This window comes from Ochotona princeps, chromosome 29, assembly GCF_030435755.1.
Source record: "Ochotona princeps isolate mOchPri1 chromosome 29, mOchPri1.hap1, whole genome shotgun sequence".
Taxonomy (NCBI): Eukaryota; Metazoa; Chordata; class Mammalia; order Lagomorpha; family Ochotonidae; genus Ochotona; species Ochotona princeps.
Window position 1 is genome coordinate 18,471,210 of NC_080860.1, and position 20,240 is coordinate 18,491,449.

The 20,240-nt window shown below is 51.3% G+C and overlaps 1 protein-coding gene across 1 annotated transcript in view; it reads right to left on the reverse strand.

Moving 5' to 3' along the window:
* Positions 1–11,590, reverse strand: part of SPECC1L (sperm antigen with calponin homology and coiled-coil domains 1 like) — a 121,307-nt gene extending 109,717 nt beyond the window's left edge. The window contains exon 1 of the mRNA XM_058656493.1: positions 11,410–11,590. The gene's annotated coding sequence lies outside the window, so the exon portion shown is untranslated. The remainder of the gene's footprint in view (positions 1–11,409) is intronic.
* Between the last annotated feature and the right edge of the window lie 8,650 nt (positions 11,591–20,240).

The window sequence follows — 20,240 nt, forward strand, 5'->3', positions numbered from 1 at the left end:
ATGCAAACTGGTGCCGTGCAGGATGCCAGTGTTGCAGATGGCAGCCCAACTGACTATGCCAATAGTGGCCCCAAATTAGTTATATAAATAAGTCTTTAGAACAAATCCACACAAGGACATGGGGAAGAGTGGCTGCTAAGACACCCCAGTGAGTGCAGTCAGACAGCTCAGACTGATTTTTCTATTCCACAGAACAACTTCAGAAACTCTACTGGGAGCCGGTGCTCTACCACAGTGGGTTAAGACATCACCTACAATGCCGGAATTCCATACGGGTGCAGGTCGAGTCCCAGTGGCTCCACTTCCAATCCACCTACCTGTTAATGCTCCTGGAAAAGCAACAGCAGATGGCCAGAGTGTGTGGGCCCCTGTACCCATGTGGGAGATGCAGGTGAAATCCCTGGCCCTTGGCTTCAGCCTGGTCCAGCCCTGGCTGTTGAAGCCATTTGGGAGTGAACCAGCAATGGAAGATCTCTGTCTCTCCCTCTGTCTCAGTTAACTCTGCCTTTCAAATCACCTTTTAAAAAAAAAAAAAAAAAAGATTTATTTATTTTTATTGGAAAGACAGATATACAGAGAGGAGAGACAGTGAGGAAGATCTTTCATCTGCTGGCTCACTCCCCAAATGGCTGCATCAGCTGGAGCCGAGCTGATTCAAACCTAGAAACCAGAAATTTTTTCCAGGTCTCCCACATGTGTACAGGGTCCCAAGGCTTGGGGCCTTCCTTCTGTTTCCCCAGGTGCATTACCAGAAAGCTGGATGGGAAGCTGCATAGCTGGGAAATGAAGTGACGACCATAGTGAACGCTAGCACTTTAAGTAGAGGGTTAGCCAGTTGAGCAATTACACTAGCCTCTGCCTTTCAAATAACATTTAAAAAAAAGGAAAAATACGCAACTGTAGCAGGCCTTTCTCACCTCATTTCAAAGTCAAATACAAAAATAAATAAATGGGCCCAGCATGGTAGCCTTGCAACTAAAGTCCTCGCCTTGCACATGCCAGGATCCCATGTGGGCACCAGTTCTAATCCCAGCAGCCCCACTTCCCATCCAGCTCCCTGCTTGTGGCCTGGGAAAGCAGTTGAGGACGGCCCAAAGTCTTGGGACCCTGCAACCATGTGGGAGACCTGGAATTAGTTCCTGGCTCCTGGCTTTGGAATAGTGCAGCTTCAGACGGAAGACAGTCCTCTCTGTCTCTCCTCTCTGTATATCTGACTTTGCAATAAAAATAAAATTTTTTAAAATAAATAAATGAATAATAAAACCAGGACAGAAAGGCTAGTCACAACTGCCTCACTTCCAGGTCAGCCAAGAGAGCAGGCCCAAGGCGGCTGAGCCCCAGGGAGCTCTGTCCCCACCCCCTCCCCTGGGGAAGGCTGCATTTCTTCTCCAGGCCACCTGGCTGGCTGGCCTGGTTTATTTCCCCTAACCACTCCCACAGCTCAGAGGCGCCCTGACTGCAGGGTATGAGGTCAGTAATTAACAGGGCAATATAATTAACACACGCAGAGCCTGAAGCGTGGCCTGGGCCTGCAGGTTTGCTCCAGTCCCCAGGAGGTTCCCACAGAAGGACCTCACTCACCCTTGGCAGGGGTTCCTGCCACCTCCACTGCAAGGTCCGGATGCGATTCATAAATGCCCAGACTCTGCCACCAAACTGACACAGACACCTTTCCAAAACACTCCAGACCCACCGGGACCAGCGGACTGTGTGTCCTTCCCTCCTTATCAGGGCGCAATTCCTGCCACTGCCGGCAAAGTGCTGAACCCTATAACGAACACAGCCTAAGGTAACTTTAGTGACCCCACTCACGGGACTCTAGTCCTAGGTGTATCACCCACACTACTCAGAATGCTGCCAAGGAGTCAAAGCACACTGGCACGATTCCGCCACATCGCCCGTGCTGTTCCTAACCATTCACTTCACCCTGCTCCTGCCTACAGAAAAAAAACCCTGGGGGCCGCCACCAGGGTGTACCAGGCTACACCTCTGCCTGCTGTGCCAACGTCTAGGAAAGGCGATAGATGGCCCAAGGACTGGGTTCCCGGCACCCATGTGTTGGAAGCCAGAACAAGCTCCTGGCTCTGAACAGGCCCAGCTCTGGCCGCTGCTGCCACTTGGAGAGTCAATCTTTGCAGGGAAGCTCTCAGTCCCTTTTCTGTGTAACTCTGCCTTTCAAGTAAAAATAAATATTCAGAAAAAGGAAAGGGAAAAACCCAGCTCTTCATTTTTTTTAAAAAAAAGTAAATTTTATGAAACTGGGGAGTTTCTTGTTTATTTTCTTCAATGCTATTACCCCAATACCTAACAGCCATTTAACAAATATCTGCTGACCTCAATGAATGAGTATACTTACAGTACGTATTATTACTGTGAAGCCAATAATTGAGTGCGCTACAGTGTGACCTAATTTAATATAATAGAATTTCCGGAAATATTAAATAAATAAGTGCCAGGGTCAGCACCACTGCGCAGTAGGCTAAGCTTCAGCCTGTGGCACTGGCACCCCATATGAGTGCCAATTTATGTCTTGGCTGCTCTACTTCCCATTCATGTTTATGAACTAGGAAAGCAGCAGAGGATGCATCAAGGCCTTGGGGCCCTGCACACATGTGGGAGACCCGAAAGAAGCTCCAGGCTCGGCCTGGTGCGGTGGCCTACAGCTAAAGTCCTCACCTCACACACGCTAGGATGCCATATGGGCGCCGGTCCTAATCCCGGCAGCCCTGCTTCCCATCCAGCTCCCAGTTCGTGGCCTGGGAAAGCAGTCAAGGACAGCCCAAAGCCTTGGGACCCTGCACCCGTGTGAGAGACCCCGAAGAGGATCCTGGCTCCTGGCTTTGGATCAGCTCAGCCTTGGCCGTTGCGGTCGACTGGGGAGTGAATCATCAAATGGAAGATTTTCCTCCCTGTCTCTCCTCTTCTGTGTATCTGACTTTGTAATAAAAATAAATGAATCTTAAAAAAAAAAAAAAAAAAAGCCACATGATGCATCATTCCACAAAGCCACAGACCCAGGGCTGGAGGGGCAGAGGGGCAGGGGTGGTGAGAGCTGGTGAATGCAGGCTTCTGGAGGTGGCGAAAGCCGGGAGTTACCGTGCTGCTCGGCGGCTAGCTAGGTGCAGACACTAAAACCACAGAACATGTGCACGCACACACATACTCAGCTGTAAACTCAGCCAGGGAGATTAGCATACTGGACTACACAGCAGGCATCTTCACTTGCAAATAACAGAATTCCCACTACTATCTTTAATTGTACTTCTATATCACATTAGTTAATTTTTTCTTTCTCTTACATTTGTAATGTCATGATACATTTACATATCAGACAATTAAGCCTGCAATAATGAAATGAATGGCTACACCACTGAAATAATTGGGAACAAACAAGAGAGGGATACGGAGGGGGAGAGCAGGATGGATGATCCCCCATGCATGCAAATCTGCAACAAGGAAGAAAAAAAAATATCTTTAAAGTGTCTTAAATTTAAAAAACGTAAAAGTTTCTAGACACATGAAAAAAAAAAAAAAAACAACACTAAAATGCTGGCCTGGCACGGTAGTGTAGAGGTTAATGTCCTCGCCTTGGACACACTGGGATCCCATATGGTCTCTGGTTCTAATCCCGGCGACCTTACCTCCCATCCAGCTCCCTGCCTGTGACCTGGGAAAGCAGTGGAGGACGGCCCAAAGCCTTGGGACCCTGCACCCATGGGAGACCCAGCACAGGCCCTTGGCTCCTGGCTTCGGATTGGCCTAGCTCTGGCCATTGCGGCCACTTGCGGAGTGAATCATCGGATGGAAGAGCTTCCTCTCTGTATATCTGACTTTCCAATAAAAAATAAATCTTTTTAAAAAATCTTTTCTTGAGTCTTGGGGCACTGTGGCAGGAGGGAAGGCTTGGGCCGGTAAATGACTGCACAGCATGAAAACGAGGGAGCAAGGCTTGACAAAGTCCCCAGGGAGAGCAGGCCAAGCTCAGCCAACTGCAAGGGCAGTCTACAGAATCACAGAAAGGAGAGAAGACTGAGAACGTGGGACAGAAGCCTGAAGATGAGCCCCAACCCTCCAAGTTAACAGCAATGCAAGAAGAGAATTCAGCAGCTCCCACTCGAGAATTCTTGGGTCTGGTGCAGCAGGACTGAACCACTCGAGGGCCCTCCGGTCTGCTGAGTGGGAAAACACATCACCCAGACATGGAGCACCAGGATCAGTGGGAAAGGGCTGAGGAGGGATTTTCCCAAGAACATGACAGAAAAGAAGGATGGGCCAGCTTCTGGGGGTTTTGTTTTGGTTTGTTTTATTTATTGTTGTTTTTAACAAGCATGCATTCTAAAAATTCATGCTCTGGCTTGGTAGCCTAGTGGCTTAAGTCCTCTTCATGCATGCACCAGGATCCCATAGGAGCATCAGCCCATGCACCAGAGACCTCACTTACTATCCAGGTCCCTGATTGTGGCCTGAGAAAGCAGTCAAGGGTGGCCCAAAGCCTTGGAACTCTGCACCTTCACTGGGAGACCCAGAAGAAGCTCCTGGCTTCGGATCGGCTCAGCTCTGGCTGATGCGGCCACTTGGAGAGTGAACCAGCGGACGGAAGGCATTCCTCTCTATATATCCACCTTTATAATAAAAATTAATAAATCTTAAAAAAATTACCCTTTACTGAGTAATGCTAATGATCTAAATACATATTTTCGAGTAAGAATTTGAACAAAGTGATCAGCTAATTGCTAGGGAAATACACAATAAAGTTAAAATTTGGAAGAAAAAAAATTACCCTTTAAAAAAAATTTCATAGGCCCAGCGTGATGGCCTAGTGGCTAAAGTCCTCACCTTTAACGCGCCAGGATCCCATATGGGCACCGGTTCTAATCCCAGCAGCTCCATTTCCCATCCAGTTCCCTGCTGTGGCCTGGGAAAGCAGTTGAGGATGGCCCAAAGTCTTTGGACCCTGCACCCTGGGAGACCTGGAGGAAGTTCCTGGCTCCTGGCTTTGGATTGGTGCAGCACTGGCTGTTGTGGTCACTTGGGGAGTGAATCATCGGATGGAAGAGCTTCCTCTCTGTCTCTCCTCCTCTGTATATCTGACTTGGCAATAAAAATAGATTTTTTTTTTAATTCATGTTCTTGGAAATTCAGAGTGAGTGCACACCTGTATAAGAGCTCCCCCGTCCACTGCTCCAAATGACAATGGCTGGGACCGGGCCAGGCCAAAGCCAGGAGCCTGGAACACAATCTGGGTCTCCACCTGGGTAGCAGGGACCCAAGTACTTGAAGCACTACCAGGTAAGTTTTCTTGAGAAATCTCAACACAACTGCCAGGTTCCCTGCAGGCCTCTCCCCTTAATTTGGGCAGGGTCCTTTTTAATGCTTTTTTTTTTCTTTTGCGTAAGCTCAATACTTCACAAAAGCAGTATAACAATGGGTCTTCTTTTTGCAGACAAAGCATTTTCTTCCTCAAGGACTTTTGCTGTTTTTCCCTAGGCTATAAGCACAATAGCCAAGCTTGAAATCTAATACCTTAATCTCTTAAACACTTACTGTCTAAACACATCAAATTTAAACAAAACAAAGGCAGAAGGTGTGCAAGAAAGAGGAAACAGGGAGGCAATGCAGCCAGGGTGCCAGGGAAGCGAGGTCCGAGGTCTGCTTGGTTCTGGAGGGGAGAGGCAGACTGCCCACCTGGAGGAAGTGAAGCTTCAGTGGGTGAACAGGGGACAACTGAGTGGACTTGGAAAGCTCGCGTGCACTGGGAGGAGCTGACTCACGGCCAGCGCCAAGTGAGAGGCTCCTGACAGGCGGAGACTGCGCAGGTCACTTCCTCTGGGACGCTGACTCCCACCCGGCAGACTTCAGTAACCCTGAATCAAGTACTGTGGGGCACATGGAGTGAACAGACAAGACACAATGTGCTGCAGAGCCCTAAATGCAGGGGGAGCAGGCAAGCCAGTGCAAGCGGGAGCTGGAAAACCTTCAGGCCAGCCAGTATCTGATCTGTGTTTTGAAGGAGGTGATGAGATAAAGTGAGACCAGGAGGTCGCAGGGCTTTCCAGGGACCCATAGCTGATTAGCCAGGCCAGCAGAGCACCTCTGCAGAGGCCAGAGCCAAGTGAGGCTGCAGAGGGGTAAGTCCCTTGCCAAGCCAGGATCCCATACTGGTTCAGGTGCTAGGTACTCTGCCTCTGACCACCTGACTGCTAATGTACCTGGGAAGGCAATGAAGACAGTCCCAGCCACTTGGAAGACGTGGGCACAATTCTAGCCTCCTGTCTTGGGCCTGGCTGAGTCCCAGGTGTTCTGGACATCTGGCGTGTGGACCAGCAGATGCAAGATTCCTCTCTCCCTCCCCCCCCCCTCCAAGTCTTCCTTTCAAATAAATATTCTTTTTAAATGATAGCTTACATTCTTAGTTTCAATTAAAAACTTTTTTTTAAACACCCATTAGGGCAGGCATTTGTCGTTGGCATTTAAAATGCCAAAGCAAGAGCTCCAACTACCTGGATTCCACACTAGGGTCAGGCTGCTGACTGCAGCTTCCTGCCCAACACACCCCTGGGAGGCAGCAGGTGCTGAGGGCTCATGCAGCTGGGAGCAGGGCTTGTCATCCTTGGATTGGCAGAGGCCTGGATGGAGTTCCAGGTTCCCATTTTTGGTCCAGCCCAGTCCCAAGTGGTGAGCCTTTGGGGAACCAGCCCCAGCAAATGGAAAAATCTTTCTGTGTCCCTCAAATAAATGGGTAAAATGTTGAATAAATGAGCAACTCAGTAACACTTTTAAGTGCATCGCTGGATACATTTTGCTACAAAGCCAACTGACAGTCTGCAGGAACCAGGATTTACCAGCAGACTGCTCCCAAACACTAAAGACTTTCTGAACACACGGGGCTGTCTGTTACACTGGCTTTGGTGCCCATCACAGCCACCCTTCCCCTCAGAAAACCCAAAATAGATGCTCTAAATCCAGTTCCTGGGTGATCAAGACAGTGGACCCAATTTCACAAAGATTTCTGGGCAGACCAAAAACCCCAGGGAGGTTCCCACTTCACAGCTAGTCTATTCAACAGCAACAATTTCAACCACCAGGAATTTCCATGCCCAGGCTTATTCTGTTGGCACAGGGACAAGCCAAAAAAAAAAAAAAAAAAGGAAAACTTCTGACATTTTATATCCAGGTCCAGGAAGAAAAGACCATATTTAGAGATGATGAAAACATGAAGGTCTTTAATGCTTGGGAACCTTACAGCTTTCTCTGCCTGTGCATTCTGACCAATGACCACACGGAACCTTGAAGAATAATCTGTAATTGAATCTCCTTATACCCGAAAGGCTCCACGAACTCTTTCCTAAACATTGTACAAACAGCCAGACAACGGCAGGAGGATCTTTGTTCTAAATTGTAACATTAAATCATCCACTCTGTACCTGCCATTTATAATCACCATAACTTCCTAAAAGAGATTTAGCTGTGATTATTTTAATTAATTTATTTATTGGGAAGGTGGACAGAATAGTTCATCTACTGATTGAGACCCCAAATGGCCACAAAGCCGCCAGCATCACAACAAGGTAGGTTAAGCATCCACCTGCAGTGCCAGGATCCCACGTGGGCAGCGGCTCATGTCCCGCAGCTCCACTTCCCACCCAGCTCCCTGCTTGTGGCCTGGGAAAGCAGTCAAGGACAGCACACAGCTTAGGGACCCTGTACCCGCGTGAGAGACCAGGAAGAAGCTCCTACTTCCTGGATCCTGGCTTAGCAGCAGCTCAGCTCCAGCCTTGCGGCCATTTAGGGAGGGAACCAGCAAACAGATCTGTCTGTCTCTCTCCATAAATCTAATCTGACTTTCCAATAAAAATAAACAAATATTTAAAATAAATAAATAACTCTTTAAAAAAAAAAGATAAAATTTCATGATCCAGCATCATGGTATTGTAGGTAAAGCTGTTAGGTTGGCATCCCATTCGGGTACCAACTCAAGTGCCACTTGCTCCGTTTCCAATCCAGCTCTCTGTGACTGAGCTGGGAGAGGCAGAGGAAAATGGCCCATGCAGCTGTGGCCATGCCACCCACAAGGGAGACTCAGATGAAGCTCCTGGCTTCAGCCAAGCTCAGCCCAGCCCTCGCCATCGCAACCATTTCAGGAGTAAGCCAGCAGATGGAGGATTTCTCTAACTCTGCCTTTCAAATAAATGCAATGAAATTCTTTTTAAAAAAAGAATTTCAGAATACAGTATGATGGAAGCAAATCTTGAAGAAGCTCCAGCTTTCCGCCTTTGGAAAAGCAAGCTACAGCCCTGGCCAGTGACCATCTGCTGAGAACCAGTGGATGCAAGATCTCATTTTTTCTTTTTCTTTTTCAATTATAAGATTCATATATTTTTTTCTTTTCTTTCTTAAGATTCATTTATTTTTATTGGAAAGGTAGATATACAGAGAGGAGGAGAGACAGAGAGGAAGATCTTCCGTCCATTTATCCACTCCCCAAGTGACCTCTAAGGCCAGAGCTGAGCCAATCTGAAGCCAGGAGCCAGAAGCTTCCTCCAGGTCTCCCAATGGGTGCATGGGCCCAAGGACTTGGGCTGTCCTGCATGTCCCACGCACAGCCCCAAGAAGCTTTTTTATTTTTTAAAGATTTATTTATTTTTATACAAAGTCAGACATACAGAGAGGAAGAGAGACAGAGAGGAAGATCTTCTGTCCGATGATTCACTCCCCAAGTGAGCACAACAGCCGGTATTGTGCCGTTCCTGAGCCAGGAGCCAGGAACTTCCTCCAGGTCTCCCACACGGGTGCAGGATCCCAAAGCATTGAGTCGTCCTTGACTGCTTTCCCAGGCCACAAGCAGGGAGCTGGATGGGAAGCGGGGTCACTAGGATCAGAATCAGTGCCCACATGGGATCCCAGAGCATTCAGGGCGAGGACTTTGAGCGGCTAGGTCACACCGCCAGGCCCGATGCTTGGTTTTAATACCAAACAAGATACAGATAGAAAGATAGAATGACCGATGATAACCCTTTAAATGAATATAGTAGCTCTGTGAAAAGCTCTCAAAGCTGTTCTTTCTACTCACAATGCCAAGGCCCATTCAACAACACACATTAAGGCTTGACGAACCTGCCGCTGAAGGGCCACTAAGAGTGGCATGAAACTGGGGAAGAGGTCTAATTCTACTGGCCGAAGGCTATGGGCAGGAACCCATCACACAAGGGCACCTGAGGAAGTTCAAGCAGGGGCTGGCGTCCAGCCACAACACATCCCGGCTGCTCCACTGCTGACTCAGCTGGGAAAAGCAGTGGAAGATCAGCCGCTCCTTGGGACCTATAGCCACATGAGACCCAGAAAAGCTCCTGGTTTCAGCCTGGCCTAGTCCTGGCCATTGCAGTCATTCGAATGAACAAGTAGAAGGAAAATCTGTTATCTTTCCAATAAGTAAATATTTTATTTTTTTAAGATTTTTTTTTTATTGGAAAGTCAGATATACAGAGAGGAGAGAGGAAGATCTTCTGTTCGGTGGTTCACTCCCCAAGTGACCAAGCGCCAGGCCCCTAAATAAATATTTTTAAAAAGAAGGGACCCTGGGCCCAGCTCAATAGCCTAGCAGCTAGAGTCCTCCTCCCCTTGCACACACCAGAATCCCATATGGGCACCGGTTCTAATCCCAATGGCCCCACTTCCCATCCTGCTCCCTGCTTGTGGCCTGGGAAAGCAGTCGAGAACGGCCCAAAGCCTTAGGACCCTGCACCCATGTGGGAGATTCGGAAGAAGCTCCTGGCTCCTGGCTCCGGATTGGCTCAGCTCCTGTCACTGGGGCACTTGAGGAGTGAAGCAGAAGATGGAGGATCTTATTCTCTCCTTCTCTGTGTATCTGACTTTCCAATAAAAATAAATAAAACATATAAAAATAAATAAGCAGCATTCCTCCTGCCCAGTGCCTGTGGCAATAGGTTAACTTGCAAACATCCATTCTATGTGAACATGTGTTCAAATCCCAGCAGCCCCACTTTCCCATCCAGCTCCCTGCTTGTGGCCTGGGAAAGCAGTAGAGGACGGCCCAAAGCCTTGGGACCCTGCACCTGTGTGGGAGACCTGGAGGAGGCTCCTGGTTCCTGACTTTGGATCAGCTCAGCTCTGATTATTGTGGCCGCTTGGGGAGTGAAACAGCGAATGGAAGATCTTCCTCTCTGTCTCTCCTCCTCTCTGTATACTTGACTTTCCAATAAAAATAAATCTTAAAAAAAAATATGTAAATAAACTGCATCACTGAGAAAATAAGGTGGGGGAGCCTACACTTTAAATACAGATGCAATTTTGGGAGGGGGCCAAATTCCATCTTCCAACTGGTTGAAGCCAACCTTGGGGACAACCTGCACTGGCCAAGCTGCCGTCCTTCCCTCCATCGCAAACCTTGACAGCTGTCCTCCGGGCCAAGCCCACAGCTTTTTTTTTTTTTTTTTTTTTTATCTCCAGACACACACAGCCTTCAGAAGTCCCAGCCAAAGCGGTTGGACTCTGGCACGATTTTCCAAAGGCTTCTCGACTCTCTCCTCAAGTTGGGAAACACAATGGCTTGAAAATCCTCAATGCACAGTAACAACAACAACAAAATACGTTTTCCCATCACCCAACTGGGCAGCGAATTGCTCCTGCCCCTTTGCTAGGCTTTGGCACAAAGTACCAAGATCATGGACAAGCACATGAACGTTTCCAGCAACTGGATGGAATCACTGGAATTTTCTCACTGGGTCCGGCCACAGCCTGCCACCGCTAAAACGCCATCCACTCCAAAAATGATATCAATTGCCACATGGCAAGAAACCTAAAATGCCCTCAGGCCCCAGCGGACACACCGGCTTGATTTCGCATCCACCTGGTTGCAAAGAACCGGGTCGCGAGCATCAAAGACCAGCGTCTCGGGCTGACGTCCCGGAGGAATGAGGGGGCGCCCAGGTTCCCCAAGCTCCCCAGCAGGTGAAGAGCCAGAGGACCGCGGTGATGGGGGCGGTGGCCCCGGGGGGACCCGCCTTGGGCACAAAGCAAAGGGCGAGGGTCGCAACCGGTGTGCTGAGGAGACTTCAAGGGAGTACGGGGAGGAGCAGGAGGCAGGAGCGACTCCAAAGCAGCCGGGCCCCCACAGCAGCCACGGGGGAGCACCCCGCGTGGGGAGGCCCGCTTCCAGGGTGGGTAGGTGGGTGGGTGGGTCTGGCCGCGGGCCCGGGAGCCCGGGAGCCGGAGCGCGCAGGCGCAGACGCGAGCCGGGGGCCTGGGGGCCCAGGCCGGGGACGGCGCAGGCGCAGGGGCAGGGGCGCGCCGGGGTCCGCGGGGCCGCCCGGGCTAGGCCGCGCGGGCGGCGCTGAGGACGGAGACAGACCCGCCGGCGCACGTTCGAAAAGACCCGGCGCTGTGTCTTACCGCGCGGCGCTGCCTCGCTCGCTCGCTCGCTCAACTCCGGAGGTGGGCCGGGCGGCGAGCTCGCCCGGTGGTGGCGCGGCCCGGATCCGTGGAGTCCGGCCTCGCGGGGGGCGGAGCAGCCAACCCCGCGGCGCGCCGCTCGCCCTCGGCCCGCCTCTCGGCCCGCCCCGCGCGGCAGGCGCCGACCGCGCAGGCGCGCCGCCGGCCCCGCCCACCCCCGCCGCGCTCCGCCCAACACCCCCGCCGCGCTCCGCCCACCCCGATCCCCGAGGTTGCGCAGGCGCGCGGCGGTGCGGCCAGCCGCGGCGTTTCGAGGGCATGACTGCGCACGCGTCAAGTCTGGGCCGCCTCGCGTTCTCGAAGGTTTTCCTCAGCTCTGAGCCTGTCGCACCTGCTGCGCGTACAGGCTACATGGTGACCGGGACTGAGGCCAGCACAAGTGTGGAAAACCCAAAAAAACACCCACCAGAAACATAGATAATAAAGAACCTTCGCCAAGGAAATCTCATAGCTTGGAGCACATAAAGAGATGTTTTTTTGTTGTTGTTGGTCCTAGGAAAACCACAACCTGGTACACTTTGAATGCACTGCTGGAAAATGTGCTAATCACTTAATAATTGTGCATGTTGCTTTTGTACTGACATTTTTTTGAGGAGATGATGGTATGGATTTTTTTTTTTTAAGATTTATTTTATTTTAATTCGAAAGGCAGATTTACAGAGAGAGGACGAGAGAGAGATCCTCCATCCTCTGGTTCATGCCCCCATGGCTAGAACGGAGCTGATGCAAAGGTGAGAGCCAGAAGCTGCTTGCAGATCTCCCACATACACGCAGGATCCCAAGTCCTGGGCCATCCTCCACTGCCTCAAATAAATAATTTCATTTAGCCTAATAACTAAAGTCCTCGCCTTGAACGCACCAGGATCCCATATGGGCGCCGGTTCTAATCCCGGCAGCTCCACTTCCCATCCAGCTCCCTGCTTGTGGCCTGGGAAAGCAGTCGAGGATGGCCCAAAGCCCCTTTGGGACCCTGCACCCACCTGGGAGACCTGGAAGAGGCTCCTGGCTCCTGGCTTCAGATCGGCACAGCTCTGACCATTGCGGTCACTTGGGGAGTGAATCATCGGACAGAAGGTATTCCTCTCTGTCTCTCCTTTCTGGAAATCTGACTTTCCAATAAAAAATAAATCAATAAGTCTTTTTTTTTAAGTGGGGGGAGCAGCTGGGACTCCCGACTGATTATGTAGATTGTCAGTGTTGCAGAGAGTGGCTTAACTCACTAACACAGTGACAACTACAGGGTCCGCACCTTATGCCAAGCCCCCTTCACACCACACTGGGCCTCAGAGCATTCTACCCCCAGCAGTTGCCCCACTTATCAGTTGGGCTGCAGTGGGTGTCTGTTTACCTGGGGCGAAGCATCCCAAGCCTAGCAGGAAGCTAACAGCTTAGGAAGGACTCCTCTGGTCACTGCTAAATGGCCAGGTGCCCATCTACAGGGACAGCAGTCCTCTTTTTTTTTTCCTACCCTCCAGACAGTATCCCTTTTTAGTCCATACCACCACTGGTGTTGTATGAGCATGTTGCAATAAGTTTGTGGTGAGAAGTTTGCAGTGGCATAGCAAGTTAATCTTCTGCCTGAGGCACTGGCATTGGCTTGCACGAGACCTGGGTGTTACAGGCATTTTATGAACCAGGTAGATTCTCAGGATGCTTTTCTTTCTCTCCCTGCCTCTCTCTCTTTCTCTCTCTGTCACTCTGCCTTTCAAATCAATGTTGGTTGCAAAGTTTGAGGGTGGCAAGAACCAGCATTGTGATACAGTAAACTAAGCTGCCACCTGCAATGCCCACAGCACTCGCTGGTTGGAAGCCTGGCTGCTCTACTTCTAATCCAATTACCTGCTGATGAGCCTAGAAAGGAAACAGGGAATGACCCAGGTGCTTGGGCCCCTGGCACCCACTTGGGAGACCTGGATGGAATTTCGAGCTCCTGGTTTCGCCTTGACCAATTCTGGCTATTGTGGCCCTTTAAGGAGTGAACCAGCAAATGGAAAATCTAGCTTTCTTCTTCCTTCACTCTGCCTTTCAAATATATCAATCATGGAAAGTGTGGAGAGAGCCCGAAGTGATGGCTCCAAATGGCTACATCCTCACCTTGCAAGCGCCAACATCTGCTCCACTTCCGCTCCAGCTCCTTGCTTGTGACCTGGGAAAGCAATAGAGGATGGCCCAAGGTCTTGGGATTCTGCACCTGCATGGGAGACCTGGAAGAAGCTCCTGGCTTTGGATTAGCTCGACTCTGGACATTGCAACCATTTAAGGAGTGAACCAGTAGATGGAAGATCTTTTTCTTTTTCTATCTCTCCTTCCTTCCTTAAATCTGGTCTGCTTTTCCAATAAAAATAAGTAAATCTTTTGAAGAAGAAATGTGTGTGTGTTGTGCCCAGATTTTGAGATCCCCCAGAAAATCATCAGGAATCAGAAGTCGATGCAAACACATAAGGGCAGTTTAATCAGGATAGCCTAGGCTCTCAGCCGTCACCCCCGCCCAGCAGGGCCAGAGGAGGCGTGGCAGCCTCAGCAGCAGAAGGGGCAGAAGAAGAAAAAGGGCCGAGGTTGGACAGCACAGGGTTTTTATACATTTCAGGCCAATTCCACACAATGATACAGTCATGACTGGTCAGTTTAGCTGTTAACTTTAAAAGAACAAGTTGGCAGGCTGCTATTGGTGGGTTTGAAGCAAGCAACTTTCAGATGGTACAAACTGGTGGGCTGTAGGGCAGTGAGCATCCTATCTAACAGGCACACCTGCGGTCTCCTTCCTGAGGCGCCGCTCTGCCTACGTGACCTGCCAGGTGTCACGGAGACTGTCAGGCCTGGAGTTCACACAGCCCCAGGCCAAGCAAGCAAGACAGAAATCACAAAAGCAGAAAACACTTAGGTTCTTCACGTGGAATAAGGGAAAGTACTTTGTTTCCTGCTATCTGTGGGAGACCCGGATGGAATTCCAGGCTCCAGCTCTGCCCGGTCCAGCCCTTAACCACTACCACTTGGAGAGCGACACAGCAGATAGAAGATGGTAACTACATCTTGCAGATAAATACATCTTTTAAAAAAAGAGAGAGGCGAGAAGCTTGCCTAAGCTTGTTAGGTGGGGCCCTGCCCTTCCCCTGGGGGCAGTTTAAAGGAATCTCCCTGCCCTGTGCTAGGAGGGATTATTAGATCCCTTAACACTGACTAACTCCTGGGAGAAATTTCTGTAATTCCAGGCTTGGAAAACCCTCGGTCCAGGGATATCCCAGGGAAGCAGACAGAAGAGATGGGCCCAAAGCATCACCTGCACCCACTGCAGTCTGAACAGTTTCTTGTCTTTGCTGAGATGCCCACCTGGCTCATCAGGTATGTTTGCAGCACTTGGCCGTCTACATCTGAAGCAAGGATCGCTGACAGCCATCTCCAGCAACAGTGTGGTTTGATGACAATCCAAAGCCCCAAGAAACTACGCATTTATTGGTGATCATTGTATTTGATAGTGAGACAGAGCTCCCCCAGCCAACAAGTGCCTGCAACAGCTAGGGCTGGACTGGGTCAAAGAAGCCTGAAACTTCATCTGAGGCCCCCACAAACTGGAGCCATCCCCTGCTGCTACCTGGGACACACATTTTAGCAGGAAGGTGGATGGGAAGCAGAGCAGTAGGGACTCTGAAACAGATGTGAAGATTCCAAGAGGCTACTTAAGTCACCGTACCAAACGCCCAGCCCAATAGAAGAAGGGCCCGCCATAGTGGCCTAGTGGCTAAAGACCTCACCTTGAACACTCCAGGATCCCGTATGGTTGCCAGTTCTAACCACGGCAGCCCTGCTTCCTATCCAGCTCCCTGCTTGCAACTTGGGAAAGCAGGCAAGGACAACCCAGAGCCTGCACCCATGTGGGAGACCCGGAAGAGGTTCCTGACTCCTGGCTTTGGATTGGCTCAGCTCCAGCTGTTGCAGTCACCTGGGGAGTGAATCATTGGATGGAAGATCTTCCTCTGTCTCTCCTCCTCTCTGTATATCTATCTTTGCAATAAAAATAAAATAAAAATCTTAATAAATAAATAAGTAAAAAGAAGAAAACCAACAGCAACGAAATTCTGAGGACTCTCTGGGTAGCTGGGAAGCAGAGAGATAACCAGTTGGTTTTAATTCAGGCCACGGGAGCTAAACTCAGCCTCTGGCCTCCTATTTCAGAGGGAGGCATGAGAACTAGACAGGTGTTAGCCACCTCAGGGGATATCTGTCCAAATCCAGCTCCAGCCTGAGGCATTGTTGTTGGTGCCAGGGACTGCCCTGAGTGTAGTGGGATGTTTTTCTTTTATTTTTCCTATTTATTTTATTTTTATTCGAAAGGCAGAGCTAGAGGGATCCAAAACCAGGAGCCAGGAACTTTTTCTGCAATTTCCACATTGATGCGTTGGGGGGTGGGGTGGGGCGAGGGGGCGCACAAGGACTTGAGCCACCCTCCACTGCTTTCCCAGGCCATAAGCAGAGAGCTGGATGGGAAGCAAAGCAGTTGGGACTCAAGTCAACACCCATACTGGATGCTGGTGCCGCAGGTGGAAGATTAACTTGCTACGCTGCCATGTTGACGATAGTCATTTAATGAAGAATAAATAGATGACGGAGGTACTCTGCCAGGCATCTCCTGAAAGGCCTGAGAGAGCCGAGTCTGCATTCAGGCTGGACTTTCTGGAGATTTCGGAACAACCCCTCCTTCCTCCTCCCCACTTCTCCCCCCATTTCTGCTGATCCTGGGGTGCTGTTGGGGGGTTTTTCTGGGCCCAGCATTTCTACAATTCCTCGCAGAACTTCAGCAGCACTTCAAGTTATCACACTCAATACCCCACCCCACCCCATCCCACCCCACACTGCTCCTCACCCTCAGGGATCAAACTGAACCGCCCCAGGGAGAGGGCTGGGACTCATCCTGCAAATGCAGCTCGGCTGCCAAGGCTTCTTCCCACATTTCGTCCCACGTTCCACAGGAACTCCCCCCTTTCTTTCTACAAACCCTGTCTCACACACACAGGCTCAGGTCCACCCGTGCACTTAGCAATCCCAGCTTCCCCCTTAAGTCCTGGACTCCCTGCCAGGGAGACCTGGGTTTCGTTCCAGGCTTTGGCTCTACTACGTTGGGCCTCTGGTTGAAGGCGAACCAGCAGATGGGAGTTCTCTCTCACGGGCTGTGTTTTCTTTTCAAAGCTAATATAAACAACACCACAAATAGCAATATTCAACAGCTGCAGGCCAAAGCAATGAAAGAAATTATTTCACATTCCTGGCTCTGGCCCCAGGCAGCCTTTGCCTTCTACTCAGCATTCCAACCTTCTAGAAGCTAGCACGTCTCACCCACTGTTCCCTCCATCCCCAAAGTTCCCCACAGCAGCTGACTCGTCTGTAGTTGGTGTGAGTCAATGGGAATAATGGACTCTTTCTTGCCCACATTGTGCTTAGAGCTGTCGGTCTGGTAGACAGATTGTCAGTTACTGTCCAGAGCTGGTGGGAGATGTAGGAACTTGTCCTAGAAGTTCTAGAACCTAGAATCTTTAATATGTATATTTGTTAAAACGTCAGTTTCAGAGAGAGAGAGAGATCCTCCATCCTCTGGTTCACTCTCCAGGTGGCTGTAGTTGCCAGAACTGGATCAGACAGAAGTCAGGAGCCAGGAGCTTCCTCCAGGTCTCCTAGATGGGTGCACAGGCCTAAGAACTTAAACCCTCCTCTGCTGCTTTCTCAGGCGCGCTGGAAGAGAGCTGGATCAGAAGCAGGGTCATCGCAGGCAACAGCTTAACCTGATCCCCTAATACACACATCCCATTTGCAATTCTCTGCGAATCTTTTGAAGCCCCCTTGTACTTTAGTGGTCAAAGAGGTAGAACCGGACTTTGAACTTACAAAGTCTCTGCCTGCCCAGGGCTAGGGATGACCCCTTGCACCTGAGCCTGCTGGGAATTCACTCCATCTGGGTCTCCCATATGAGTGGCAGGGACCCAAGCACTTGGGCAGTCATCTACCGTCCCCCAAGACACGTTAGCAAACTGGATAAGAAGTGGAGTAGCCAAAACTGGAATAGGTGCCCCAATGGGAGTAGGACGAGTCCCAAGTGGTAGCTTAACTTGTTACACCACAGCACAGGCGCCTGGGGTCAACCCATGACCGACAGTGCCTGAAAACCTAAAGGAAGGGAGTGTGGTCGGCTGTGCTCACTGGAAGGGAATGGAAAGTGAGCTGGGGTCTGGGCTGAGCCCACACGACAGCTGGTGATCACGGCAGCGGGTCCTCCCACCAGATCTGATCGGAGCTCCCCGCAACCTGTCTGCTTGCCTTTGTCCTGGCCCTGGCGACACAGACTGCGGGTGGCTCTCCTGGCCCCCAGACACACTCCTGCCTGACTTCTAGCACCCAGCCCCGCCCCCTCCACCCCTGGGGCTGCCCTCTAGCTCCCTTCTGCCCTCTGACCCACAGCATCTGCTGCACAGGAAGCCATCCCGACCCCCTCCAAGAGCAGCGTGCCTGTCACCCTGGTGCTCCGTGTCTCTCCAGAACTCTGACAGCGCGTCCTTAGCCCGTGAGAATGATTCCTTCTAAGGCAGTTGGACTTTCCTTAGGGGCGGGCAGGAATGTCTCTGTGGAATCTTGCCTTCCTTCTCCCTGTGTTAAGAAAAGACTTATTTATGTATTTGAAAGGTAGAGTTCTAGAGGAACAGAGAGAGAGAGATCTTCCATCCAACGGTTCACTCCCCAAAACGCTGCAGGGGCCATGGAAGCCAGGAGTCAGGAGCTTCATCTGGGTCTCCCAAATAGGTGTAGGGGCCCAAGGATCTGGGTCAGCCTCTACTGCTTTCCCAGATGCATTAGCAGGGAGCTGGCTCAGATGTGGGGCAGCCTGGTCTCGAACCAATGCTGATACGGAATACTGATGTCACAGGTGGTGACTATGCTCACACCACAATGCTAGCCCTTAGCCCCGTTTCTGAAGAGGCACTGAAGCCAGCAGTTACACAAAAGCCATTGCCATGTCCAAGCCAGGGCTAGTGCCCAGGGTCCTGGACTCCCTGGAATGGACACAAAGTAGGGGGACACAAGGTCGGGGGGCTGAGACGCTGCTTGGGTATCCCCTCATTCTGTAGCCAAGTGCCTAGATTCCAGTCCAGCCTTTACTTCCAGGTCTCCCATGCGGGCCGTCCTCGACTGCTTTCCCAGGCCTTAAGCAAGGAGCTGCACGGGAAGTAGAGCAGCCAGGACACGAACCAGCACTATATGGGATCCCAGCACATACAAGGTGAGGACTTCAGCCACTAGGCTACCACGCCAGGCCCAAGAGAGGTCTTCTATCCACTGGTTCACCTCCAGATGGCCACAATAGCGGCCCCGCATCAGGAACCAGGAGCTTTTTCTGAGTTTCCCAACACGTGGACCATCCTCTGCAATTTTCCCAGACACATGAGCAGGGAACTGGGTTGGAAATGGAGCAGCCAGGCCTGGAAACTGGTGCTCACACAAAATGGTGTGTTACAACTGGTGGCCTTATTAACTACCCCATCATGCTGGCCCCCAATTTTCTTAAGAGCAAGGCACATAAAGGTCAGTGTGTACATTTTGCAAACAGGCCTGGGGGAGGCAGGTGCAGGGAGCACCAGCTGGGCTCTCATGCCAGTTGAGGGCTATGACTGCACACGTTGAGACTGGGCCAAAGACACCCTGTACACACAGCTCCTCCAGCGGGTTGGGAGCCTATCCTGCTGCCTTAGCAGCTGCAACGGACCTTCACAAAAGCCTGGAGGTTCACGCCCATTGTGGTGGGACATTCTCAGAGTTCCCCAGTAGGCCAGTAAAGAGGTAAGCCCTGGTTTTTCTGGGATACACCTGCATCTCCAGGTGGTGGGGGTGATGGCAACCCTTCCACCAGAGAACCATTTGGAAAGTTCTGGCCTATTCCCCTGCAGGGAGGAGACCACCGAACCAAGCCCCTCTTTACCCCACATGGGAATCCCAGAAAGCCTCTCAGCTCACCCACCCTGTGGCAGATTACCTGTTTTCTTTGCCCTCCTGTGGAGATGGGGTATGTGTGCCCAGCGCCACCTAGTGTCCAGTTGTAGAGCGACTGACAGGGGACTACATTGGCCCTGGCTTTCCCCAGGCCTTGCCCAGTTCTGCAGCGATCAACGGGGCAGGCCTCTGATGGCCAAGGCTGGAGGCTCCCTGGACGCCCAGGACACCCCATCTGCAGGCTGGGTCAGGCACCATCCCTGGGCAGCTCAGGTACACCAGGGCAGTGGCTGGAGCTGCGTGAGGGCTAGAGCCCTGCCTAGCCCTGGGCACTAGCCCAATCGCCCCTTCAGCCACCTGTCCCAACTAGAGCGTCAGAACAGCACATCCAAGAGATGTCATGTTCCTCAGTGGCTGCTGCCGTGGGCTAACAACCAAGCACCCAGTCAACCACCCAGCCAGCCAGCCAGCCCCTGCGGTAGCCCTGAGAGGCCTTCTGGGGAGTCAGAACCCTTATGCTGTTCCCCAGCTCTGCCACCTCCAACCCTCCCCCTGCCCCAGCAGGGGCAAGCCCTGGTTGTCCTTTTGAATCTAGAAACCAAGACTATGTGAGTTGTCAAAGAGAACTTTAATGTAAGAGTTGGCGGTCCTCCCCGCCCCTCCCCTGCCCCTGTGTGGCACAGGCAGCCGGGCTCCAAGGGCAGTCACCCACTGTGGGAGGGGGGGGAGCCGGGGTGCTGAGACGGGGCCCAGCTCAGTGCCCTTCCGATTCACCCCACTCTGTAGGGGGAGCAGGGTGGGGT